We start from the raw sequence: 27,944 nt of genomic DNA on the forward strand, positions 1-27,944 counted from the left end.
TCTAGACTGGGGGCTGGACTGGAGAGGTGTTTCTGGAAGAGTCGACAGGATGTATGAGGTGGTAGATGGAAATACAGAGGACAGGAGGGTAAAGCAGGTCTGCATTATGTCTAAGCTTCAGGGGCTTCAATGACCATACAACAGGGGGAATGGCAGGTTCTGAGTAGAAAGAACCATCTAGTCGTAAACCCTGGCCTACCCATTTCTTTGCAGTTTGGATATTTTACTTTTCTGAACTACAATTGCATCATCTTTAAGTGGAAAAATAGCATCTATTTTATGAGATTGTCATGAGGTTAAACAGGGGCAAAAGATAAAAACATTGAGCATACTGCATGGGGAGAAAAGGTCCTTGATAAATATTTGCTGAATGAAGGAAACTGACAGAAGTATTGTAGAAGAAATAATGAGATTAGGGTTTTACTTGAGGCTTCTTGATATGACCTTGAGCACATAACCTAACCTCCCTGACACTCAGTTTCCTCACATGTGAAACAGGGAAAATCTATCCTACCTCACTGGCTTGTTGGGAAAATTAAATCTGAAATACTATGCAGAGTCTGAAGTCATCACTGGCACATAATTGGGGCCGAATAAATGTGCATTGCATGAAGGTATAAATTCATTCAGCTGTTATCTAGTTTAAGGAAGTAGATGGAAAACTACCTCAGTTTGGTAAATATTTACATTAATACTCAGACACATACACAAAAGAGAATCATATGTGTTTTACATTAAATTAAAAATGGTGAACTTCCATTATTTGGAAAGTCAACTTAGAAAATTATGTTCAATAAAATGGCATGTTCAAAAAAATGTTCAAAAAATGGCATACCTTTCTAATATGCTTGTGTTATGTATTAATAAAATCTAGAAACTACCTTCATATCTTCTCAGTAGAGACAAAGCCATGTACACAGCTAAATCTTTGTTCAAAAGGTAGTGACGAGTAACTTTTACTCCAAAGAAGTCATACTAGTTCAATTCAGTCATTCAGTCATGTCCACCTCTTTGGGACCCCATGGACTGCAGCACACCAGGCTTCCTTAACCATCACCAACTCCCGGAGCCTACTCAAATTCATGTCCATCATGTCGGTGATGCCATCCAACCATCTCATCCTCTGTTGTCCCCTTCTCCTCCTGCCTTCATTCTTTTCCAGCATCAGGGTCTTTTCTAATGAGTCAGTTCTTTGCATCAGGTGGCCAAAGTATTGGAATTTCAGCTTCAGCATCAGTCCTTCCAATGAACACCCAGGACTGATTTAGATGGACTGGTTGGATCTCCTTGCAGTCCAAGGGACTCTCAAGAGTCTTCGCCAACACCACAGTTCAAAAGCATGAATACTTCGGTGCTCAGCTTTCTTTATAGTCCAACTCTCACATCCATACATGACCACTGGAAAAACCATAGCTTTGATTGGATCCACCTTTGTTGGTAAAGTGATGTCTCTGCTTTTTAATATGCTGTCTATGTTGGTCATAGCTTTTCTTCGAAGGAGTAAGTGTCTTTTAATTTCATGGCTACAGTCATCATCTGCAGTGATTTTGGAGCCCCCCAAAACACAAGCACTACCAGCATTAATTTATTTTTTAATTATTTGAATGCCTTTGATGGTTTCTTGTGGATACTATGCATTTTACTTTGTATATAGTGACGATGACAGACATTGGTAGATGCTCTCCAGTATCTTTTCTTCTCCACCTTCTTTCAATAGATGAACCCACCCCTCCATCCTTCCTCCTCCACTCTATCTTTTTAAAGAATGGTCTCCCAGTTACAGACTACATTTCCCAGCATCCCTTGAAGCTAAGTAAGTTCATGTGCTAAAGTTCTGGGCAATGAGAGAGGAGTAGAAGGATATCTTTCATTTCTGGATCAGCTCCTTAAAGACACTTGCCCTGGACTTTCTCCTATTCCCTTCTTCTATGGGCTGTAGCACAGACGTGGTAAAGACTCAGCTTTCGATAACTCTGATGAGCACGTCAGGGGATGGTAATGCAGCAGAAAGGAAGGAGGAGACCCGTGTCTTTTAATGACCTTCACCACCCGGGCCGGCTCGACTGTAATGTGAGAAAGACATTTCTATCTACGTAAGCCACTACACTGGGTTTTGCTTGTTTTGTAAAAAAAAATATTTTGGGCGGGGGTGAGTTAGAGCATCTTAACTTCTACCCCAGGGGATGTAGGATTTTACCTTGTTTTATAAGAAAAAACTTGTTTCAATTGTGAAAATTGCCCTTGGGATATTATGGGAGAACAGGTTTTTATATCCGATAAGTCTAAAGGGTCAGGCTGACCATTCTGAATACTTATCATGCCAAGGTTATTATAAGGACTTCTTGAATGTTCCTTATATGGTAAGAGTATTTTGAATTATAAGCGAGAATATGTGTTTGTCAACTTGGTTGGTTTTGATTATGAGTATGCTGTTTTTGTAATGAAGTAGCAGTTTCCCATTTCTTTGACTAATCCTGCCAGCAAGTGCCAGTTGAATAAACTAAAGACCTGTCTCTATTAAGCTTAACCATAAGTTAAAATGAATGGGTATCTCCAAAGAGAATGTCTAAAAAAATGGTTAGTCAAATTTTAACCTTGCAAAAAATGTCAATTTTGTAATACCATAATCTCTGATTTCCATTAAAAATTTTTTGTTGACTAAAGGACAGTATTGGAAATAGACTTTTATCATATGATACAAGGTTCTAGTTTTGTATACCTTCATTAATAGGGTATCTTGCATCAGTGTTTTCATTACCAGTGTAATGAATAGCAGCTGTGTGATGTTTTGTCAAAAATAAAGTTAATAAAAAGATAGTTAACATGAAAGAATTAGAGCAGCGTCACAGAATATAGACAGAACACATCAAAGTTACCACACACGGCCCTTTACCCAACTCGTTCACACACAAGACTGCCTTAGATCAGCTGGTTTTGGAAAATAACGGCACTGATGATATTCCGGGCACTATCAATAATTCTCAACTTCAGAGAAGTTAAACCAGTTTCTTCCCCTCAGCTTCCCAATAACCAGTGACAACTGTTCCAGTGGAAAGAACTCTTGGCCAGCAATCAGGAAACTTCCTTGCTAGCCCTGGCTGTCCTAGTTACTAAGTGTGAAATTGGGCAGGTCATTTACCCTTTGCGCAGGTTAATTATGGAGTTCAGTAAAAGATCATCTATAAAAAGCCATTTGCAAAATAAAAATCTTTATACCAAATCACAATAGTACACACACACACACACACACACACACACATGTATCCCCGGTGAAGGGAATGGCAACTCATTCCAGTCCTCTTACCTGGAAAATCTCATGGAAAGAGGAGCCTGGTGGGTTACAGTTTATGGGGTGGCAAGGAGTCGGACACAACTGAGCAACTGAGCATGTACATATGTATATATATGTGTGTGTATTGTTTAAGGAAAACATCATTAACAATATAAAGTCACCTATAAATGTATTTTTCATATACATACAAACACATATATACATGTGCATTTATAAAGATATACACATTAGCTAAATTTAAAAATTTTACTATTTAGGATTTATTTTCTGACTGATTCTAAAATGAGCTAAGGCATTTATGGATTAACACACAGTGCAAAAATGCAATGATAAGCTTTAAAACAAAACAAAGTCCACGCAGATAACATTTAAGAAGCATTTTTTAGTGGAGTCCACCTATTCCTCCTTGATGGCAAAAAAACAAATCAGAAAAGGGGACTTCTGAAATAATAATAACAACAGATTACTAATAGTTTATTAAACAGTTATGAACTGTCCCCTACAAATAAAAGTTAGAATCTTAACAATGACCTACATCTAACCACACAGAGTCACCCATATGTCATTCCTCTATTGCAGTCTCCCTGGGTGATAAAGTTAATAAGCTGGATTTGCCAGAGTTCTGGAAGTAACAACTGAGCATGTCAAATTCCCATAGCAGAGTACTAGGCACACATTAGGCTTGTACCCTAAATTCAACAGGACTGTAACATTCCTTGGAACTTTTTTCCTTAGCGATCACCTTGAATCATGAGACTAAGGAATCATGAGATGGTAAGAAAGAGAATGACTAATCTTTCCTTTTCCTAGACCCACGCCACCTGTTAGTATTAAGTGAGCTACATTCCTTTTTATATACAGGTAAATAAATTAGGGATTAAATTCATTGTGAGGTAGAGGGTAATATTGATACAAACAACTTTGATTCATCAGTTCAGGTAATACCATTCTATTTGAAACCATCCATCAGTTTCCTTCGATCTTTACTTGAAAACAACTAAAAGCAAAGCATTGCATTTTATGGCCTTAGTCCTTAACATGAACAATACATATGTTAGACTTTATTTTTATTGGATAGGTTAGTATTGAGGGTCATCTAATTCAAACTGGAAGTCTCAGAATAAAATCATTAGGTTAACATTGGGATTAGCAAAGAATGTCATTGGAGATCCTCCCCCATGTGCCTGGCTTTTAAGAAATGACAAAATATAATAAAACAGGTTACAAACCTCTGTGCAGATGCCATGGGAAGAATAAAGCAAGAGCAGGTCATTGAGTATCACGTTCATACTTAGTCCTAATGCTATGTTTGGCCTCATCACCTAACCAAAGCATCACTCCAAAAGGATCTCTGGGCATTAAAAAATGCTCACAACTGGGATACAGGTCTTTCAGAAGTTGGAGTTTCTGGGTGAGATGAATTGGGAGATTGGGGTTGACCTATATGTACTACTATGTATAAAATAACTAATGAGAGCCTACTGCATAGCACAGGGACCTCTACTCAATGCTCCGTGGTAACCTAATTGGGAAGGAAATCTGAAAAAGAGGGGATATATGCAACACAGAACTCATTCACTTTACTGTATAATGGAAACTAAGACAACATTGGAAAATAACTATCCTCCAGTAAAAATTAACTAAAAAAACAAAAAACAAAAAAACTCCCCTACCCGAGTCTTGTGACTGATGCCTGAAATTCCATATTACAGGCTCCTTTCATCACTTCAGAACATTTGATCACTGTGTAAATAAAAATGCATACTAGACTAAAAATATTTCAAGCAATTATAAAAAAAGAAGTTGGAATTTCTTCTCCAGACTAATATTTCTACTTCCTGGCACTTAAAAGAAAGCAGATCCTGAAGAAGAATTCTGCAGCAATCTATTCAAAGTTTGCCACCCTAGAACCAAACCGTAACATGCCTTTCTTCCAAATGCAGCCTCAGTTAGTATCACAGTGTACCTGCCAAATAGGCCGCAGACCATGCCAGCCCTGTCTGACAAATGGAGGCCTGAGCGTCATCCCAGCCTCTCCCAATGCAGAGAAAATGGGAGGAAGCAGGGACGGCCATGTGTTCTACTCATTTCTTGAATGTGCATTTGTGGGCTCACATGTCCATGGCCAACTCCTTTAAGCAGATTCAGAGCAAACAAGTAGAATACATCGGGAAGGCTAGTCCTTGTGATTCAGATTTAACCGTCTTGCAGAGCAACTGCAGAGGGACAAAATGTACGCAAGTCTAGTTGATCCCAGACTCACCTGACTCCTCTTGTCCTTTTGGAGTTGTAGAAATACCTGCCCAGATTGGCAGGTGTTGACTAGAACGGAGGCTGGAGCGAGAGAGAGGTGCCCCAAACCCTTAGTCTTTATATACACCCTCTCTGTCGGTTCAAACATCCCCTTCACTCTGATTGGCTTCTGGTTCTCTCACTGCCCCTTGCCTTTGAAGTGTTCTGGACTCAGCAGCACCCAAGGCTCACGTCTCCAACTTGCCCACAGCACCTACGCATGTCCTGGGCATCCACGTGCTATTTCCAGTGACCCAGAGTGACAGTGGGAAGTAGCTTCTTGTAACTCTTTTTCCTGGAGACTTGTCTCTCCCTTGCACTGCTTGTCTTGGCGCTGCTAAAAGGCTAAGGGAGGATATCTATTCTTTTCACCCACAGGTTATAAAATACAACACGGTTCAGTTTTAGAAGGATGATCGACAGGACTGTCATATCACTGCCAGGAAGAAGCCTCAAGTTCCAGATTTGAACCCCTTACCTTGTATTCCAAATCAAGCACCTCCAAAAAAATTATGTGCCCATGATTGCCTTTTTCTTTGCCATTCCTCCTCAGATTAACAACATTTTCCTTTCCTAATATGATTTTTTTTTTCATTTTTCTTCTTTACAAAGTTTTCTTTATGAAGTTTCTTCACACCTCATTGTAGCATGAACACATGTGATTTCCAGAGAACAGTAATTGGAATAATTCTGTTTGTCATTCTATCTTCATTTTTTAACTATGGAAATGAATATTCAGGTCAAATTCTGTTGTAATGGGGCAAGGAGTTTGCAAGCTCCTTTCTTAGGATGAAATTTTATTATACCCTTTATTGAGTGAAAGCAAAAGAGAAGCTTAGGAATGAGTTTCTTAGCTATGAGCTGTCTTTGCTCTTACAATGGTATTTGCTGAAATGGCAAATATCCAATATACCATTGTTGAATTTCATGATGACTGTTTTCTGATAACCAGAATGTGATAGCCTGACCACCTACATGTAATTGAATTTTACAGTTTTGGTCTACACAGTGACTGCAAAAACATTTTTTAAAGAATCATGTTTAATTGAACTTAACTAATTTCTGCCAAATAGATAAATATCAGCTTTCCCTGACGTCTTTATTCCAGTGAAATTCAATTACTAATGAGATTTAACATTTCCAACAATAAGTTTATAACATACTAAACTTAATCTGTTGAAATTTCAAAACAAACTAATGCATCCCTCCTTCCCAATTATTCCAGATGGAGATATACTGGATGTCCTCTCAGAACTCCCAGACATTGAGTTATTTTTGATTCAGAACATTTCCACTCGTTGCCCTTGAGTAGACATGCCATATTATCACATTACCTTTGGAATCTCTTTAGACTGTGACTGACATTCTCAGCAAGCCAACTAGATATGAACACCTTCTCTACCGACTATTTTTTTAAATGACATCTCCCTTGAGGAAATGGTCACTTTGCAAGGTCTCAATTCAGAGTTGAGAACATGTGTTACATATTCCAATGAACAATAGGAATTGTTTTTCTGTTGTTGTTCAATTTAGAAGTAAAGAGAACTTTGTTAATATCTCCCCACATATATGAGTTGTGAAGTTTACAATATTGTCCTAAAGAATTACACTCCTCAATATTTCTTGTACATTCTTTCTTCCATCTTGCATCCCAGTTGTGCACACACAAGTATCACTCACTTTTGGAAAGTTTGCTTTATGCAACTCTGCTTTTACAAAAGACCTACATTGTATTTGTTTTTTCTAACCAGAAGCAACCCAAAAAGGATTTTTGCTTATATATAAATACACACACACACACACACACACACACACACACACACACACACATATAGTATGTAACTGTTTCTTTGCTTTATGTCATTTCAACTTATTACGGAATTCTCCAGGCAAGAATATTGGCATGTAGCCATTTCCTTTTCCAGGGTATTGAACCCAGGTCTCCTGCATTGCAGGCAGATTCTTTACTGTCTGAGGCACCAGGGAAGCCCCAAAGGTGTCACAGGAACACTCTGTTTTAGGGTAATATGTGTGTGTGTATGCATGCGGGTGCTCAAACATATATTCAGTTCAGTTTAGTCGCTTAGTCATGTCCAACTCTGTGACCCCATGGGCTGCAGCACACCAGGCCTCCCTGTTCATCACCAACTCCTGGAGCTTATTAAACCCATGTCCAGTGAGTTGGTGATGCCATCCAACCGTCTCATCCTCTGTCATCCCCTTCTCCTGCCTTCAACCTTTCCCAGCTTCAGGGTCTTTTCCAAGGAGTCAGTTCTTTGCATCAGTTCAGTTCAGTTGAGTCTCTCAGTCGTGTCTGACTCTTTGTGACCCCATGGACAGCAGCAAGTCAGGCCTCCCTGTCCATCACCAACTCCCAGAATTTACTCAAACTCATGTCCAGTGAGTTGGTGATGCCATCCAACCGTCACATCCTCTGTCGTCCCCTTCTCCTCCTGCCTTCAGTCTTTCCCAGCATCAGGATCTTTTCCAGTGAGTCAGTTCTTCGCATCATGTGGCCATAAAAATTTAAGTTCTACATCAGTCCCATCTATCTAACTCATAATTTAGGCTTTGGTAAAACAAATTTTTTAAGGGGGCAGAAAGGTATAAATTTCCTGTTGTAAAATAAATGTTCGTTATAAAACTATAATAAAACCAAACTTGAGTGTAAGATAGGCTAGAAGGAAGCACTGTACAACATGAGGAATAAAGTCAAAATTTTGTAATAACTGTAAATGGAATGTAACCTTAAAAACTGTATAAAAATGATTTTTTGTGTGTGAAAAAGAAGAGGGATCAGTGAGCTATATATTTAGAATTATTTAGAATAGCGCTAATAAAAATTGCATTAAAAAAGTCATAGACATGTCATGTATAGCACGGTGACTTTAATTAACAATCCTGCACCGCATATTTGAAAGTTGCTAAGAAAGATCTTAAAAGTGCTTCCCCCAAGGAAAACAATTTGTGTAATTATATACTGGGAATACTGGTCATCTCACAAGGTCAGATGGAGACAGATGTGGTGAGAGACAGGTGTGTTGTACACTTGAAATGAATATAATGTTATATGTCACTTATACCACAATAAGCAATACAATTTTCACTAAAAAATGAAAACTTTTATGAAGCTCTTAATATTGCTCTCTGTGTATACAGATCAGGGTACACCATCTTTCATAATCATCTTTCTCATATGGCCTATCTGAAAAATATCTGTGAAATCCCTTTCTCCTTGTCTTCATCTCCCCATTCTGGGTACCCATACTAGTCTTCAGAAGTATGTTTTTAGCTAATAAAGATTTCAAAGGATCTGCCTTCTCCTGAGATACCTTCATTTCAATCAAGGATGAATCATACTGACTTTCTAAGCAGGTTTCTGGATACCCTTGATGGGGTAAGGGGGGACTGGGGTGGAAACATTGTAAGTGCTCTGAAAGGAAAGGACAAAAAAAGAAAAATGGCAAAATGCATAACCTGCGTGTGATTTTAAGGAACAAACTGTACCAATAATAATAGTGTTTTGATACATTATTTCTGATCTTTACCCTTCACAGTGGGCATCATTATTAGCACCATGTTTACGGATAAGGAAGCTGAGGCCCTCAGTTGTTATATGATTGGCCCCGGGTCAGGTAGCAGAGAAATGGCGAGCCAGGATTCACATCTAGTCTTTGGGTGGCCATGCCCACTCACATGTGCCTGCACCTGCCAGAAGGCTTTGGGGAAGGAAGGATGAGAGCTTGGGCTTGTGAGGTGGTGCTAGTGGAAAAGAACCCACCTGCCAACGCAGGAGACATGAGACGTGGGTTCGATCCCTGGGTTGGGAAGATGCCCTGGAGAAGGAAATGGCAACCCACTCCACTATTCTTGTCTGGAGAATCCATGGACAGAGGAGCCTGGTGGGCTACAGTCCATGGGGTTGCGAAGGGTCAGACACGACTGGGTGACTTCACATAGCACACCACAGGTGAGAGCTCAGAGTCTCCAAGTATCAGGTACAAATGTGGAATTTGTAGAGTAAGGGAGACTGGGCCAGAAAATATATATGGAGAACCAAAAAATACCCCTCCTGCCAGCTTTTTTAAAAGTCGGGGAAAGAATAGGAAAAAAATAGAATGAACATGGACTTAGCAGGCACTGGATCAAATTCAGTTACTGCCAGTTATTATACTAGCTCTTACCTTGGGTAAAATTACTTCCTTTTTGGTGCCAAATTCTTTTATACAAAAAAATGAATATAGCAATATCTATTCCATCAGGCTACTGTGAGGATTAAATGAAATGACTTACATGAAAGTCTCAAGATGAGTGCCCCACTCATTGTAGGATTTCAATAAATAGTTCTTCCTAATCCTTTCATTCGTTGTTATAGTTTATTTAAATAGATGCAAAGGAATAGGCTTTTAAATCTGTAACAGCCTATTCTTGTGAGCACAGGACCACAACTATGCCATCATGCCTAAAAGAATGAATTCTAAATCCTAACTTCCGGCTCAAATCCTGGCTCTAATTTTTAAAACTTATATAATCTAAGCACACTTGCTCCAGACTCAGTTTCTTTATCTGGAAAATAGAGTTAATAATGGAACTTACCCTGTGAGATTTTAAAAGATTTGGTTTCATTAATGCAAGTGAAGTGCTTATTACAGTGACTAGCAATGAGTAAGTGCTCCATAAATGCTATTACTATTAACCAAGCAAATCATTGAGTTAGAACACCAATTCTCCATCAGGGGTGATTTTGTCTCCCCAGAAAATATTTGGTAATGTCTGTAGACATTTTTGGTTGTTACAACTCATCAATGAAATGGCATTTAGAGGGTAGAAGGTGGGGATGCTGCTAAACATTTTAATATACACAAGACAACCACCATGACAAAGAATTATCCAAAATAAAATATCAATAGTGACAAGGCTGAGGAATACTGAGTTGAGAAAAATCATCCCGACTCAGTAGGGATCCTGAGATATTTTCCTCATGAGGGCATAAATACTGCTGGAAAACCAAATACCCCTACACCTCATTTAATATACAATGGGCTTCCCTGGTGGCTCAGATGGTAAAGAATCTGCCTGCAATGCAGGAGACCTAGGTTCGATCCCTGGGTCAGGAAGATCCCCTGGAAGAGGGCATGGCAACCCACTCCAGTGTTCTTGCTTGGAGAATCCCATGGACAGAGGAGCCTGGCAAGCTACTGTCCATGGAGTTGCAAAGAGTCGGACGCAACTGAGGAACTAACACTTAAGCTAACATTGGAAAAAGTAAAAATAATTATTGAGCATATGGGACTATAATGTCTTAGAGTTATGGTAAAAATGCTCTTTTAAAAGGGTAATATTTCTCATTAGAATTGCTATTCTAAAATTCACTGAATAAGAATTTGAGAGTGACTGAACAAGAATACACAAGGGCTTTAGAGACCACTCCATAAAAATTAACACTTGCAAATACATCTGGATTCCCTCTGCTGTAGGACTGAGCAAGTGAAAATGGTCTGCCAATAATGGATACGGGTAGGAAAGTGGGCACAAATTTTCATGCTCCTTCTTCATATTTTCACCCTCCTCATCCTCACCCAGATACTTTGTGGTGATGGGATTACTTGGAGAAAGGTACCTGTGAAGGGCTCAAAGCATCTCTTTCTTGCAGTCTTAGTATCTCAGGTGAATTTAGCAGAATCTCTAGCTGCCAGGATTCCTATTGATCCTGTGTGCTTTTGTACCTCTCCTCCAGCTTGAATTAATAAGGGTACATTGGCAACTTGAACTAGAAACTAATAAGCCCAGGGGATAGCTCTTTCTTACTGAAAAAAAATACAAACTCTCAAGTCTGAGGAGGGAAATAGGGAGCACTCCATGAGGAATACACCCTTAATCCTGAAAATAGAGAGCACTCCATGAAGAATACACCTTTAACCCCGAACCTTGTTATTTAGGACTAATGGTTGGTGCTTAGGAAATTGGAAAGTTAAATGAGTTCCTTTTTCCTTTTTCAGTCATTAGCAGGGAGGTATTGCTCACACACAGAACACTGTTCCAGTGAACACAGAGCACATGCAGACGTATGATTCCTTTCTCATGCTTCAAGTGAGATCCACCAGAGAGGCTCCTGCATGTTCAGGATGAACGCAGTGTTGTCTGCCCTATGGCAAGGAAGGAGTCTTTGTAATATTCTGATTTTTGACGGCTGAATAATGGTGCCCAAATGTGTTAAGTCCTAATCCCTGGAACCTGTAAATATTACCTTAATTGGAAAAAGGGTTTTTGTAGACATGATTAAGGATCTTGAGATGGGGAGATTACCCTGGGTTATTTAAAAGGGCCTTAAATGTAATCATGAGTGTCACTACCTTTTTTCCTGACGTATAGTGATTTACAACATTACATTAGTTTCAGGTGTACAGCATAGTGATTCAACATTTTTGTAGCTTATACTCCATTTATAGCTATTATGTAAAAAAAATCTTTATCTCCCTGTGCTCTAAAATATATCCTTGTTGCTTATCTATTTTATACATAGCAGTTTGTGTCTCTTAACCCCACACCCATCTTGCCCCTCCCTTCTTCCCTCTCCCTACCAGTAACCACTAGTTTGTCTCTGTTGTGTTTTATACCATCATTTAATTTTTAGATTCCACATACAAGAGATAACAGAGTATTTGTCTTTTTCTGATTTATTTATCTAAATTTAATACTCTCTGTGTCTATCCATGTTGTTGCAAATGGCAGAATTTCGTTCTTTTTTATGACTGAATAATATTCCTGTGTGTCTGTGTGTGTGTGTGTATGTGTGTCAGAGCTTCATCCATTCATCTGTTGGTGGTTACTTAGGCTGCTTTCATGTCTTGACTATTATAAATAAAGCTGTTAGGAACACTGAGGTGCATATATCTTTTCAAACTAGTGTTTTCATTTTCATAGATGAGTGTTCTTGTAAGAGAGAGGCAGAGGAAAATAGGATATACAGAGAAGAGGAGGTCACATGTCTATGAGATAGTGATTAGAGGGATGTGGCCACAAGCCAAGGAATGCTGGCAGCCTCCAGAACTTGGAAGGGTCAAAGAATGGATTCTACTTAATAGCCCCTGAAGCAAGTGCAGCCCTTGATTGCTGTCCAGTGAAAATGATTTTGGACTTCCAGCTTCAGGAATTGTGAGAGAATACATTTCTATAGTTTTAAGTCACCAGTTTCTGGTAATTTCTTTCAGCAACAACAGGAACCTAATACACTGGTCATGGTTCTAGATTCTCTTCTCAGACCTCTGTTGGCCTACTGAAAGGAAAGAGGAAGAAAAAAAAAGTTAAGAAGCATGATGCAAGCAAGAGATAAAGAGAAGGAAGAGGAGAAGAAATAAGAATCAGGAAAAAAGTGGAGGAGAAATAACTCACTGAATGGTTTAGGTCATGTGTGAATTGTACTGGGGAGAAATTCACATGACCCCAAAAATCCACTCCTGTCAATATGATGGATATTAAGGCTATGTGTAAGCCTGGGTCAGAAGAGGAATTTGTCTTTAAAATTTATGATTCATCGAATAGTTGTAATGTGGCTTACTGAAATTTTTCTCATCAAGATCACCAATGACCTCCTTTTGGTTAAAAAACAGTAACCACTGAGTCATCAAGTTCTTTAACCTGACTTGCCAACTTTCAAGATCCTGCTCATAACCCACTTCCTCTACAAAATCTCCCTTGATCTGTGTTATTTTTCCATTTTCTGAATTCCTACTACACTCACAGGAAGTCAGTCTGTTATTTCTGCCCCTCTAAAAAGAGGCCAGAAATGCTTACTGCTAAACACCCCACGATGTATAAGACAACCCCCTACAGCAAAGAATTATGGTATTTCCTTACCCCCTTCAACAATCTGTGAAGGGCTGGTCTGTAATAGAGTCCTGTGGTGACTGGCTACCCACCATTTTGAGTCCAACAATATAGATGGTCTCACCTCCTTCATTTATATCTATTTAATATATCATATGATGATGATTGATATTAGAGTTATGTCCCTGGCATGCTAGATCTAAATCACAAAAAATACATTGACAAAGCTTCTGCACTACAAAGGAAACTTTAAGTAAGGTGAAAAGACAGCCCTCAGATTGGGAGAAAATAATAGCAAATGAAGAAACAGACAAAGGATTAATCTCAAAAATATACAAGCAACTCCTGAAGCTCAATTCCAGAAAAATAAATGACCCAATCAAAAAATGGGCCAAAGAACTAAACAGACATTTCTCCAAAGAAGACATACAGATGGCTAACAAACACATGAAAAGATGCTCAACATCACTCATTATTAGAGAAATGCAAATCAAAACCACAATGAGGTACCATTACACGCCAGTCAGGATGGCTGCTATCCAAAAGTCTACAAGCAATAAATGCTGGAGAGGGTGTGGAGAAAAGGGAACCCTCTTACACTGTTGGTGGGAATGCAAACTAGTACAGCCACTATGGAGAACAGTGTGGAGATTTCTTAAAAAACTGGAAATAGAACTGCCATATGACCCAGCAATACCACTTCTAGGCATACACACTGAGGAATCCAGATCTGAAAGAGACACGTGCACCCCAATGTTCATCGCAGCACTGTTTATAATAGCCAGGACATGGAAGCAACCTAGATGCCCATCAGCAGATGAATGGATAAGGAAGCTGTGGTACATATACACCATGGAATATTACTCAGCCATTAAAAAGAATTCATTTGAATCAGTTCTAATGAGATGGATGAAACTGGAGCCCATTATACAGAGTGAAGTAAGCCAGAAAGATAAAGACCAATACAGTATACTAACGCATATATATGGAAGTTAGAAAGATGGTAACGATAACCCTATATGCAAAACAGAAAAAGAGACAGAGAAGTACAGAACAGACTCTTGAACTCTGTGGGAGAAGGTGAGGGTGGGATGTTTCGAAAGAACAGCATGTATATTATCTATGGTGAAACAGATCACTAGCCCAGGTGGGAGGCATGAGACCAGTGCTCGGGCCTGGGGCACTGGGAGGACCCAGAGGAATCGGGTGGAGAGGGAGGTGGGAGGGGGGACCGGGATGGGGAATACGTGTAACTCTATGGCTGATTCGTGTCAATGTATGATAAAACCCACTGAAATGTTGTGAAGTAATTAGCCTCCAACTAATAAAATAAAATTAAAAAAAAATACATTGACAAAATTCATTGTCTTTCTAGTTAAGAAAATCTACTCACACATCTCAGAAAAATTCCCAATTGGAAGAGTTGAGGCCAAAATCATTTATTCATCCTAATTTAACCCCCCAAATGCAATTAGCAGCAATCTCTCAAGTCTCTTAATATTCAAAACATGTGAAGATTTACTTTATTACTTGAAGAGTTACAGGTTTGTGCTGAGGCACACCTGAGGGTACCTGATTTCTGCTATATATTTCCCAATATGTGGCAAGTCTCATATAATATAAACTTATTTTTTAATTGCTGTATGTTCCTGGCTTAAAAGCTTCAAAAGGAAAGTCTGCATTTTGGGCCTATTTATACTTTAATATTGCTCACTTCCATCCCGTGTAACTGAAACCAAAGCTCAGTTCAGCAGACTATCCCACAGTAAGTGATCAGATAATTGCCCACATGAAAACCATTATGCACACACATGGCTAAAGAATTTAGTCAAGGACATACACCTGTTGGCGATCAGTCCTTGTGTTTTTACTTTTTATTTTTTAAACATAAAAACACCAAAGGCACAGGGTGGTACTCTCCTCACGTAAAAACAGTGGATATAAACCACATCATACAGGTAAGAATCACAACACAGGCAGGATGGTAATAAATAAAACAAGTGAACAAATTAACATACTTCCAAAACAGAAAAAAAACAAGTTTTAAAACGTTGTATACCTCAGTGAAGTAGCAGATGCTCTTATCAAGAACCATATATTCTCTTAGTACAGTATTTTGCAATTTATTGCCCTTTCCACCCTGGAAAAATTATGTAACAGTTATACTGCCCATATTGACATTTTTTGGCCTTTTATAAGTAACAGCTTTTGAAACCGGATATTCATTTGACTTAATATCCATTAAGTCAGCTACTTGAAAAAAGTTTTCAGTTTTTTTCCAAACTCTTTCAGAATGCTCCAAAAGAGTGATTCAGATAACTCATAAAAGGATTAATTCATTAATGATGAAATGATGAACTTCATAAAATATAAATGTCCTTCCCCACCTAATGTGTTATCTATGATTGTAAAGCATGATGCAGTCACAACATCCACATGTTCAGTTCAATTCAGTTCAGTTGCTCAGTCGTGTCTGACTCTTTGTGACCCCATAGACTACAGTATGCCAGGTTTCCCTGTCCATCAGCATCTCCTGAAGTTGGCTCAAACTCATGTCCATCATGTCGGTGATGCCATCCAACCATCTTATCCTCTGTCATCCTCTTGTTCAGCCTTCAATCTTTCCCAGCATCAGGGTCTTTTCTAATAAGTCAGTTCTTTGCATCAGGTGGATGCAAAGTACTGGAGTTTCAGCTTCAGCATCTGTTCTTCCAGTGAATATTCAGGACTGATTTCCTTTAGGATGGACTGGTTGGATCTCCTTGCAGTCGCAAGGGGCTCTCAAGAGTCTTCTCCAACACCACAGTTCAAAAGCATCAATTCTTCAGTGCTCAGCTTTCTTTATACTCCAACTCTCACATCCATACATGACTACTAGAAAAACCATAGCTTTGACTAGATGGACCTTTGTCAGCAAAGCAATGTCTCTGCTTTTTAATATGCTGTCTAGGTTGGTTATAGCTTTTCTTCCAAGAAGCAAGTGTCTTTGAATTTCATGGCTGCAGTCACCATCTACAGTGATTTTGGAGCCCAAGAAAAAAAAGTCTATCACTGTTTCCATTGTTTCCCCATCTATTTGCCATGAAGTGATGGGACCAATGCCATGATCTTAGTTTTCTGAATGTTGAGTTTTAAGCCAACTTTTTCACTCTCCTCTCTCACTTTTATCAAGAAGTTCTTTAGTTCCTCTTCACTCTCTGCCATCAGGGTGGTGTCATCTGCATATCTCAAGTTATTGATATTTCTCCTGGCAATCTGGATATATGTACCAGATTTCTATTTTGATGACATTGGTATAGGATGATGATTAGGGTCAAAAGGCCCAGGCATCCTGGAAAGCTTAGAGGGTTTTAAGTAGGGAAAAGGGTCTTTGAGTAGGCGGATATCACCAGGTTCCTTTTTCAACTTGATGATTCCATAGGTTGTAGCTCATTTTCCTATTTGCTTATGATAAAATGCTTGGTCTTCAATTACCCGTTTCTGACACTGAGACTTCTCTGTCATCCTGAGAGAACTCCATCCTGAAAAAGGAAAATTCTTTTCTTCACCCAAGGTCTTTTCCCCTTGTATTAATATCCCATGAGATTATTAGCTCTGGAGGAAAGGCTTTAGTGGCAAAATTCCGTATTTGCTCATGAAATTCACCCCCAACTGCCACTCACTCATCGACAGGTGGTTAGAAAAGAAGCTCCTCACTCCCTCTACCCTTTCTGCGTGCTTCCCCTCAGCTTCTTCTGACACCCACACTGTTTTTTTTTTTTTTTTTTCCCTACTGAACCAAAAGTCCCTTCTATTAGCAGAGGCTCTTCTTTAGGCAGAGTATATATATATATATATATATATATATATATATATATACACTTCATGCTTGTTAGGACAGAAAGTATTCAAGTTTACATAAAGTGCTTGGTACTGGCTAGTCCATAAAGAAATGGGGTCTGCTCAGTCCTCTAGGCGCTAACCCCACCTGATGCCCTTTCACTCCTGTGGGCTACAGGAAGGATGTATCAAAACCTAATGCATTATGGAGGCTTAGTGAAATTTAAGCAAGGTCAGTGGAGTTGAGAGCTGTTTTGCCTCTCTCTCTTTTCCTAGAAATGCTGTGTAAGTCTTTCTGGAAAAACAAAACCACCACCACCAACCAAACAGCAACAAAACAGAACAAACCCCCCAAACTCCTTAGTGCCATCGATTCCTTTGCATTTTAATCATTTTACTTTTGCATTTTAAAATAAAAGTGAATAAAATGGCTGTTTGCAAAGGTGACCGAGTGACAAAGCACATGCATTCAACTGTGGGCTCCAAACTTACAAATGCACGACCTTGGCTACGGTCGTCAGCCTCTCCGTGCCTCAGTTTCCTCACTTGAGATAGGTTATTGAATGACAATGAGAAATATTTACCTTATAGGGTTGTTGTTACGAGTAAATGAGTTAAACTATGGAAATTATTTCAGAATAGAGTTGGCACTCAGTAAATATTTGATTAACTAATGCAATTTAACAAAATAAAAATGCTTTAGAATTCAAGTAGTTTCAACCTTGATTTTTGTACAGTTAGAGTGATCCATTGCTCTTTAGTAAGTGGAGACAAGAATCTGAGCTCATGGGAGATTTTCATGAATGAAGTGGATCAGGCATTGATGTTAAAGAAAAGAAAGAAACCTCCCTGGAGAATGATTAACTGTCACATTCTGAGCCTGGCATTTTTCAAATACCATTGCATATAAGTCTCCTAACAGCTCTTTTGAAGTAGACAGAATCAGCTCCATTATGCAGATGAGATAAAAGGGCTCAGAAATGCTGATGACCTCAAATCACACTTACCCCAGCACCGGTCAGTGGTAGAGGCAGGATTCTAATCCTGCTGCTGCTGCTGTACCCTTTTTAAACCAAACATAACAGGGAAAGAGGAGGAAGGCAGGCTGTGCAAGTAAAGTGATTTCATGAAAAGGTGATTATTGAATAGATTATTGACAAGGTTTATGATCCAAGGCTTCCCAGGTGGCTCAGTGGTAAAGAACCCGCCTGCCAATGCAGGAGATGCAGGAGACGTGGGTTCGATCCCTGGGTCAGGAAGATCCCCTGGAGAAGAAGAGGGCAACCCCCTCCAGTATTCTTGCTTGGAGAATCCCATGGACAGAGGAGCCTGGGGGGCTATGCTCTATGGGTCACAAAGAGTCAGACATGACTGAACCCAGCACAGTTACAATTACAATGATCCAAATATAGTTTGATATCTCTTAGAACTAGCTTTGAGGTAGGGATTCAGACTATACACGATACCGTTAGTCTAGCAAAGAATGCCATTGTACATGTCAACAGCACACTCACAAACCATCAGAGAGAGAAAGCAGCCCAGAAAACCGTTTAGTCCAACCTCCTCCATTAACAGCTAAGAGACAGAAGTGAAATGGCAAGCTGAGCGACATATAGGTGATTGGCGGCTGAAGTAGCCAGGATTCCTCTGGTCCCAACACTCCTCCCCTTGGCATCATGCAGGGTAGCCACTGGATCACCATGTTTTTAAATCCACCCATTTGGATGCATGTAAACTCTAGTTCATTTTAAATACCCCAACCCCTTCTTTGGCATTTAAACCTAAAACAAGTATTAGAGTGATTCTTAAAATTTGTTGGGAATATATAATAAATAATAAGAATATTCTCTAGTGAAAATAAAGTCTCTATGATGTAGAACCTTCTTTTTAAAAACTGACTAAAATTCTGGGATTGTTGTATTTTTTCAAACAAGAACAAAAATTAAATATTGTCTGGGTAGAAAAGCCCTTTAAAGGAAAATACTGCTCTTCTTCACACAGACAGGAATTAAAAAGTTCTTTAACTTTTTTGTTCTTATTGTTATATTACATTCATTCAACAAATATTTACTGAACAGCTAAAATAGCAGGAGTCCTGCCTTCCTTGCTTATTTCAGAACACTCATTACAGTGCTAAGCTTTTGGTAGTCATTGATTGGTGGTATCTTCTCCCATGTTCAATATGTTAGAAGGCTTCAGGCCAAAAGTCACTGAGGTTATATCAGCTACTGTTGATATCCTGGAGGTGAAGGGTATGCAGGTTAAGGATACAGAGGTGAAGTAAGGACACAGATCTTGACTATTCAATGATTGTGTTGTCCTGAACCACACAGAATAATGTGCACTTTCTTAATTATAATCAGTAATGCAAAGTCCGAAGTTTCATAATTTCTTTCATCGTTCATGCATCAAAAGTTTATAATCAGTTGTACTATTTCTTAGGCTGGCAAGCATCAGACTGTGTGACGGTAGCCATGTTGAAAAAAATGGCATTATCTAATTATGTCATAGTAAAATCTTGTTCATGCAGGTTGTAAAAGACAGATGAAAAACACATTATCCACTGCTTCAGCAATACTGCATTATTGTAAACATAAGGAAGCTAAAAGTGCTAGATCTTGGGCCACTTAAGCTTTTTGACCTGAACTTCAAAGTACGCAAAACCTAACTATGGTAGAAAGGGTTTTGTATAGCTACCAATGTGGAGAGAAAGCAAGGACTAAAGGGAAAGATGAAGAAGAATGGAAGCACACAATTTTCAGTGATTTTTATAGTAGACACTTAGCTGGTCAGCAAATAAATTGTTAACTGACAAGAAATTGGCATATGAACTAAGTGAGTTTTTCAAGCAAAACATCCTGGAATAAGGGAATGCTAGTAAGCTGAATAGGCAACAAAACCACAATTAGCTACAGATTGGCTGGATATCGGCAGGCCTATAAAGTCTAGCAAAGATTTACCTGCCTTATTGTGTAGAGGGTGAAGCACAAGTTCTGGCAGATGATATTGAAAAGTCAATAATCATGGAGCAATTGATCTTAATTCATCACATGGGTCTCTCCAATTTCCTTAAAGTACCATAGCAAAATTAACTTGGGGTTTAAGGGACCAACATTACATTCTCAAGGATTTTTGTTCTACATTAGCCATTCAGTGGAAAAGGCTTGGCGTAGCAAACGATGTGCTGATGATAGGAATTTCTAAAAAGATCCACAAATGTGATAGCCAACGCATACTCACGCCTCAATTATACACTTACACAAACACAAGAGATGGTGCATGCAATGGTAATGTAGATATCAATATTTAATGGATATCCATTATGGGAAATTCAGTAAATTTCACACTCAGTAAGTTAGTCATCAATACTGGTGATGCAGGGGTGCTATCTGATTGGTTCGGTTTTCCTACCATCATGGCTGTGAAGACATAGTTTAAACCCTTAGGAAATTCCAAGGACATTACGATTTGAATTTTCATGAATACACTCTGGCAACTGGTCTGTTAAGTGCTGAACGATTCTGCAAATCTGGCTATCCAGATCAGTTAATAAATACTGTTTGCTCACTGTAGTAGGGAAGGATGGTTGATGGTGTACGTGTGGTTAGTTCAGTTAGCAAATACATTCTGAAGACTGAAAATATGCCCATCCACTGTGCTAGACAAAACATGCTGCCTTTAAAGAGCTTACTGTCTAGTGAAGCATCCTGTAATTTAGAAACACAGTATAATTATATTTAAAGCAAATATACATAATTCACCAATTAAAGATGCTTTCTAGGTACCACTGATTGCATTCAGCAATTTTCTACGTAGTTTTCAAAGATTCTGATTCTCAATACAATATTGACTGTAAGAGTTAAGATGATGTTTGATCTATTATGATATCAAAACAATAATAAAAACCTAATATTTGGTTCCTACTATCCATATTTTCTCTATTCTAGACCTTTGGCTCATGATGACAAAATGCACTACAAATATTAAAGAGGTGATGAATTACTTTGGTCTGACCTTCCCAACACCTACTTGGATTCCAAATATTAACAAACGTCTCTTCATATAACTTATGGGTAACTTGGGAATTAGCTCCCAGGATGCTACCAGCAAAAGGTAAATAATCCTGTGGGTAATGGTGTCACTTATGTAAGTTGATCAAATATTGCTTTCTACAGATAATAGCCAAGTTACAGACCCCAAAAGAGTTTAACACTTTCTTCTTTCTTCTGTAGATGCCTACTTTGTTCCCAGTTCACTTATAATCACTGTCTGAGAAGAGCAATCAACACTAAATACTTAAGGCTAATGAAAATTTAGCCTGAACACCTACTTGCATGAACATTGCATGGGAAAGTTTTCCTTTAGCTGCTCTGTGGTACCAGTATCTGAGCCCGTATATCCCACTGAGAAATATAAAGAGTCCCAAAGGGCAAAATTAAGGGTAGACAACATCTGACCTCAATCATGGGCGTCAGGATAAGAAATGCATAACACATGGTCACAACTCAAAAGCAGTGATGTCAAGGTTACTGCAGAGGATGGCAGCTGTTCAGCTGGACATCTGGATCTTGGTGGCTCCAGAACCGATTGTTCTCACATGAGATCTGTCCATGAGAAGTTCAGCCCATCTTCAGTAACAGTTCTCAGAATTGGAATGAAATTTTCATGTAATGCCCAATGAATAATACATTCTCACATGTACAAAATATTCTTGTTTCTGGAAAGTAAACATTGCCCAAAAGCAAAATATTAAAACAAGAAGGATTATTTCACGTTGTATGGCTGTGCCAAACTGATCCTTCACCTTTAGTGTTTACACTGAGAAAAGATCAAGGACAATGGAAGGGGTTTGGCTGTCTTCCCATATTATTTGATAATATAAATATACACAACTTTGTACTTACCTTTCGAAAGTTCATTTTCCTTCTCTTTTCTGAGAATAATAACCAGCAAAATGTTGATAGGCATGATAGGTTTAGCACGTGTAAGTCTGCTATATCAATTTCAAATGGTGCATAACTATTACAATTCTTAGGCAGGAATTAAGAAGTATGAGCACATTTAAATATACATATCCAGCTAATCAAATTTATCAGCACATTAAGTGAAGAAATTATATTTAAATTCTTTAAAATTATAAGGTTAAAATTGGTAATATGTACAGAAAACCTTTTTTTGCCAATTAAACAAGACACACTAGATTCACACTAATTAATGAATGATCTGGAAATGTGATAGACAGTTGAATTAATGGAAATAAAGCTTTCTTGGATAGAAGGTCAGTAGTCTTGAGTAACGTATGAACATAACTATGTGTTGGCACAGTCCCTGATCAACAATGCTAAGATTTTCCAAAGCGTATAGCAGCAGGTATAATATGATGCATCTGTATATTCAAATGGCTTTTATTTTTAAAATTATCTATATACCTACCTGGTATGAATTTCAAACCCTAAAATAACTGAAGACATTTCAAACACACTTCAGGGGTTATGCTATCTGCAACTTATTTGGTTTTGTTATTTATGTAAGACCTGTACATTTCAGTACTTTTAGTGCTGCAGTTGGCTAGCTGGGGGTGTAAGTTCCTCAACAAAGTCTCTGGATGGGTCCTGTCACGGTGTGATTGCTCAAAAAACACTCTTCCAAAAACCATACTTTCTTTGATGTATGGCATAGTGTAATATTTAATTCAAGTGTTCATAAACTGAAAGACGTGCTTGAAAAGCTTTAGTTAAGAGAAATGGAGAATTCTGTATAGACTTTGATTTAGTCCATTTCTAAGTATATACAGGGATGGGGAAGCAACCTGATTTGAAACCAGTCAAATGATCAATGATACATAATGGAGGGTAAAAAATGTAAGATAAAAAGCCAAGACAAATTCTATTTAGCCATTCATTATCAGAGGATAAAGAGATGGAACGATGTAGTAAATCTCTCATCTCAGTTACAGACAATGAGGAAAAGTTGGATGAGACTTAAACATTCAACAGTCATTAAATCAGAATCTTTCTTAAAGTGACACTGTCAGAGTCTGGAGATGTTACTCTGACACACAGTGGATGACTGTGAGCCACTGGTATAGACAGGAAAAACTGAAATCACATGTAAAATGACAATACAGAACCAATGCCCCAAATCAGATTGCTCTCAAGTTCCTGGGAGGAAACAGGAGAGAAATTCAGTCCCAAAGAAGTTCATATCTTTTTGATAATCAAATATTAGTCTACATTTCACCAGAGAGAAGAACTATACCTGTAGGTTCTGATTTAATTAGATGCTCTGATGATGGTTCTGAATGGCTGACGAGCTCTTGTTAACAGAAGCTTGCGAGGTGAAGCAAAGGGAGAAGTGACCTCTAAGAGTAAATCAAGCACCTTTGGAAGCTGCTTCATCTCCTTAACCTGGGTGACCTGGGCCCGGAGTCATAGTTTGGATACCTGGGAGACTACATATTAGGAACTGGAAAATAATTTTTTTGTTTTGTTTTGGGATAGAGACTAAAACTCAGAGAAGGCTGTAATCAAATGAACTTTTAGGTTCATATGACTCTTGAACTTCAGCATTCATCAGAATCACCTAGAAGACTTATTAGAACCTAGACTGCTGGCACTTTCCCCAGCTTCTGAAGCCTTAGGTCTGGAGATGAGAAATTTGTAGTTCTTACAAGCTCCTAGGTGCTTGCTGTTGGTGTCACTGGTTTGGGGACCATACTTTGAAAACCAGTGCTGTAAGGAATACTGAATAAAAAGATATGTGTTTTCCTCAGAAAACTATGATTTGTCCTCAGTGGAATCTAATCAGTAGGTTTACGCACAGTTAAACTATAAAAAATGAGCAATGACCCACCACTGTTAATTTGGAACAGTCAAACTAACCTCACCAAAGGCTGCTCCAATGGAAAAAGTGGGAAACTCTTTCCACAGTACACACTGGCTTTACTGGCTGTGGTCTTAAGTCAAAGCACAGAATGAACCTTGGCCAGCAGCGTGAGGTCTCTCAAGTTTGCAGCTGTCGGGAGGAGACTGCTCTGCCAGTGACTCTGGGCAGGAAGTTCCTCGTTAGAACTGATGCATCTATTTTATTCAGCTTGGAGTGAAAATAAATAAATAAAAAGAGGCCAAAGTCTCTAGGCTTCTCTGCACTTCTTTCAACTGCCTGACCTCCCCAAAGCCACCATGTTAGATGGCTCTGCCGTCATGGCGGCTTTACTTCCGGTAACCGACGGCTCGAGGTTCGGCGCGATGGGAGGTTTTCAAAATGGCCGTCATAAATCACACCTGTGGAATAGATAAGATGAAAATCCCAAATGACAAACACAGGGCACTCAGACTGAAAAAAGAAAAAAAAAAAAATCTGCAGTAAGGTCACTCTGCGTCCCGGTCCACTCGGCCAGCGAGCAGTCCGTCGAGAACATTAAGGAACAGTGTCATTTTCATCAGAAATGGGACTGTATGGTGCACAAGTTCAACGGGACTTCTCACAACGCTGCTTTCCAGGACCCTGCATCAGATAAAGGATGGAGGGCTACCGCAGTTTCTTCTTTCAAGTAAACAGTTTAAGATATTGTTGTTGAAGGCGACACAGCTTCCTCTGTGTTCATATCATTTTACAGAACTCCTGCCACTCTTCATTCCCTTATTCAGCTAAGTGCTCAGCAATAATGGACAAACAAAATCTAAACTAGTGTTACCACTACCCTAGGGATAACATTGAGTGAGAGTTATGCAGTATGATCTGATAATAGCTGGCTTTAGGAGCTGAAAAGGAAAAAAAATATCTTGTAAGGGGATATATTAAGACATTTAGATTTTAAATCCTAAGTCCAACATGACGCATATTTTGGGAATTGCTCTGTTGGCTTTAAAGTTAAAAAAAGAGGTGGGGGGGGGAGCAGATAGAAAGAAGTCCTGATATATGAAATACATATTGTTGTTCAGTCGCTAAGTCGTGTTTGACTCTTTGCGACCCCATGCTGGACTGCAGCATGCCAGGCTTCCCTGTCCTTCACTAGCTCTTGGAGTTTGCTCAAACTTATGTCCATTGAGTCAATGAAGCCATACAACCATCTTATTCTCTGTCACCCTCTTCTCTTGCCCTCAGTCTTTCCCAGCATCAGGGTCTTAGCCAATGAGTCAGCTTCTCTCATCCGATGGCCAAACTGCTTTAAAAACAGCTGTGTATCATCACACAGGATGAAGAGAAACACTCATCTTACCAAGAGAAGTCTTTCACACCTAGTTAACAGACCAGCCAGATCATTAAAAAAAAACAAAACAAAAAACCTTGTATTTCATGTGTTAATCTCACAAACTCTTTATGGTGCCATTGTCTTGTATCTTGAAATGCATGCCCCAGGCACATGAGCATGACTCCAGTCTACAAGCTGGCCCAAATCAAGGACACAACCAGCTTCCAAAGATCCTTAGGAAATGACTATGGATCCCAGGGGAAGAAATGAGAGACACTTGGAGGGAAAAAATATTTCCAATTGAAATTATTATGTCAAGAACAAAGAGAGATGCACTATCTTGAAGTACAAGTTTTCACGCTATTGGCCAAGTTGAAGCTTTTAAAAGCCATTTGAACCCTTGGTGGCTTCAAATGATTCAGAAATAAATTGAAACATTTGCAAGGGGAAGGAAAAAAAAAGAGGTTGTAATTTGATGGAAAACATATCATAAAAATAAGATGTGTCCCATTGTCACAGGCAAAGCCCATAAAAAATTCACAGGAAATAAACATAGAATATGGGTAATAAAATAAAATCTAACTTTTTTCTCCCTTGGTCCTTAGTCTAGTTCCACTTGCTTATAGCATGCAGAGGCCTCGAATCCAGCCTTTCAGACCAGAGTTCCCAGGACCAAATGGCCATTCTGGATAGAGCTCCAATGGGCTATGTTGAAGGCAACTCACAACACTGATTCAAGATGATGGCAGCGGGCCGTATGCAGAGACACCACACCCAACACTGATCTGGGCTCTCAGCCGCCCAGCTGTGTCCCTCTCACCAGACCTCTGCCCCCTCCCCTCCCTGCTGCTGGGACCCCTATAAAGAAGCCCCACCCATGGCCAGTCCAGGAAACTGTCCTCCAGAGCTCATACCACTTCATTCCCTGATCAAAGAATAAAGCTCCTCTTTGCTTCTCATTCTATTGGTTTGATCAACAACTGAGCAGGAGGACCCTTGCTGGGGGACCAACTCTGGAGGCTTGGTAACACTTGCAAAAAAAACATGGTTTTACAAAAACATGAAGTCAGACTCTAAAGGAGACTGTCCAACTAGTTACAAATGAACATATGCTATTATCCTTCCTTCCCTCAGAATAAGATATTTTCTCTTAAATTATGACATCTGAACCGGTGATGGTTTAGTATCCACTAATTCTGTTTAAAAAAATACTGCTTCAAGCCAGTATTCTGATCTTTTATTTTCAGTCGAGTATACAGATGACACAGAACTCCTATATTTAAGGATAAGTGGTAATTTTTGCTATTTATTTAAATAATGCCAGTCAAAATGCTTTACCAAAGGATGAAAAATGAGAGGCTGTCAACTCATGAGGATCTATGGAGAGATGATAGAAGACAGTCTGGGCATAAATGTCCACCATCTGCCAGTTTGAGCAAAACAGCATTCATTCCATGGAATGGCAAGTATGCAATCAATGCCGTAGAACAGCAAGTTACTGTTACAGTTACAGGTTCTAAATGTATGGCTCTAATTTGACTACTGCAGCACTTTTTTCATGCCCCCACCTATATGCTCAAAAGCGTAAGGTTTTACATTCTCAAAGGTGGTGCCTGCATGCTAAGTCACTTCAGCTGTGTCTTTTTGCAACCTTATGGACTGTAGCCTGCCAGGCTCCACTGTCCATGGGATTCTCCAGGGGATCTTCCCAACCCAGGGCTCGAACCCACTTATGTCTCCTGCATTGGCAGGCAGGTTCTTTACCACTAGCACCACCTGGGAAAGCCCTGAAAGGTGGAGGTCATCCGATTACATGTTTGCTGTTTTTACTATCCTCCTGAAAGAGAACTAACATGCTGCTGTGTTTAGAAATACCACATATCCTGCAGAGCGCAAGGCAACACGTTCAGGCTGACGACTATCTCGTGGCTTCAGACCATGTCAGAGTTAAGCTGTATTATGGAAGAAAAGATACCAGCCACAGAAGTATTCCTGGGTTTTCAACCAGGAGAGCAGTCAAAGACACGTGACATTCAAGTCCTTTTAATTGGCTGGTCCTTAAAGACATGAAGGTGTGACAAACACCAGTCAGCCAACTCCTTCATTGTAGGCTGCAGAGACGTATCAGAATCCAGGGGTGAACGGTAGAAGCTGACTTGGTAAAACTCCGAGTGGCTTGGTTTGGGTTTGGATTTGGATTGGGACGTGGGCACGAGGTGGATAGAGCCACAGAGGCTGAGATGGGGACAGATGAGGTTAGAACTTGAAGGTTCACCTGGTTTTTACCAGAGCACAACAGATTCGTTTATTTTGTTACTGATCAAAACCAAGGGAGACTTCCCTGAAATTTATTTGGGGGCTTAGAATCCAAAGTTCTGCTTCTAGATGTAAGCATTTCTCCTAGCCTTAAATGAGATGTGTTGTGTTTTGAATGGAAATGAAACTAAATGGAATCTTTCATGGTTTAAATGTCTTTCCTCAAATAGGGAATAAACTGATATGTTTTTACTGCTAAACTTT

General features: G+C 39.2%; 1 long non-coding RNA gene across 3 annotated transcripts; it reads left to right on the top strand.

The window, feature by feature from the left end:
* Positions 1-1,894: 1,894 nt before the first annotated feature.
* On the top strand, positions 1,895-26,568 carry LOC136172212 (uncharacterized). Of its 3 annotated transcripts, none has more exons than XR_010663978.1 (3): positions 1,895-2,093; positions 21,178-21,343; positions 26,030-26,568. It is a non-coding gene; the product is annotated as an uncharacterized lncRNA (long non-coding RNA). The 3 variants fall into 3 exon arrangements; XR_010663980.1 differs by having other exon boundaries at positions 1,895-2,070; XR_010663979.1 differs by lacking the exon at positions 26,030-26,568 and adding an exon at positions 21,463-22,698.
* Positions 26,569-27,944: the final 1,376 nt, after the last annotated feature.

Source organism: Muntiacus reevesi, chromosome 7, assembly GCF_963930625.1.
Source record: "Muntiacus reevesi chromosome 7, mMunRee1.1, whole genome shotgun sequence".
In the NCBI taxonomy this organism is placed as follows: domain Eukaryota; kingdom Metazoa; phylum Chordata; class Mammalia; order Artiodactyla; family Cervidae; genus Muntiacus; species Muntiacus reevesi.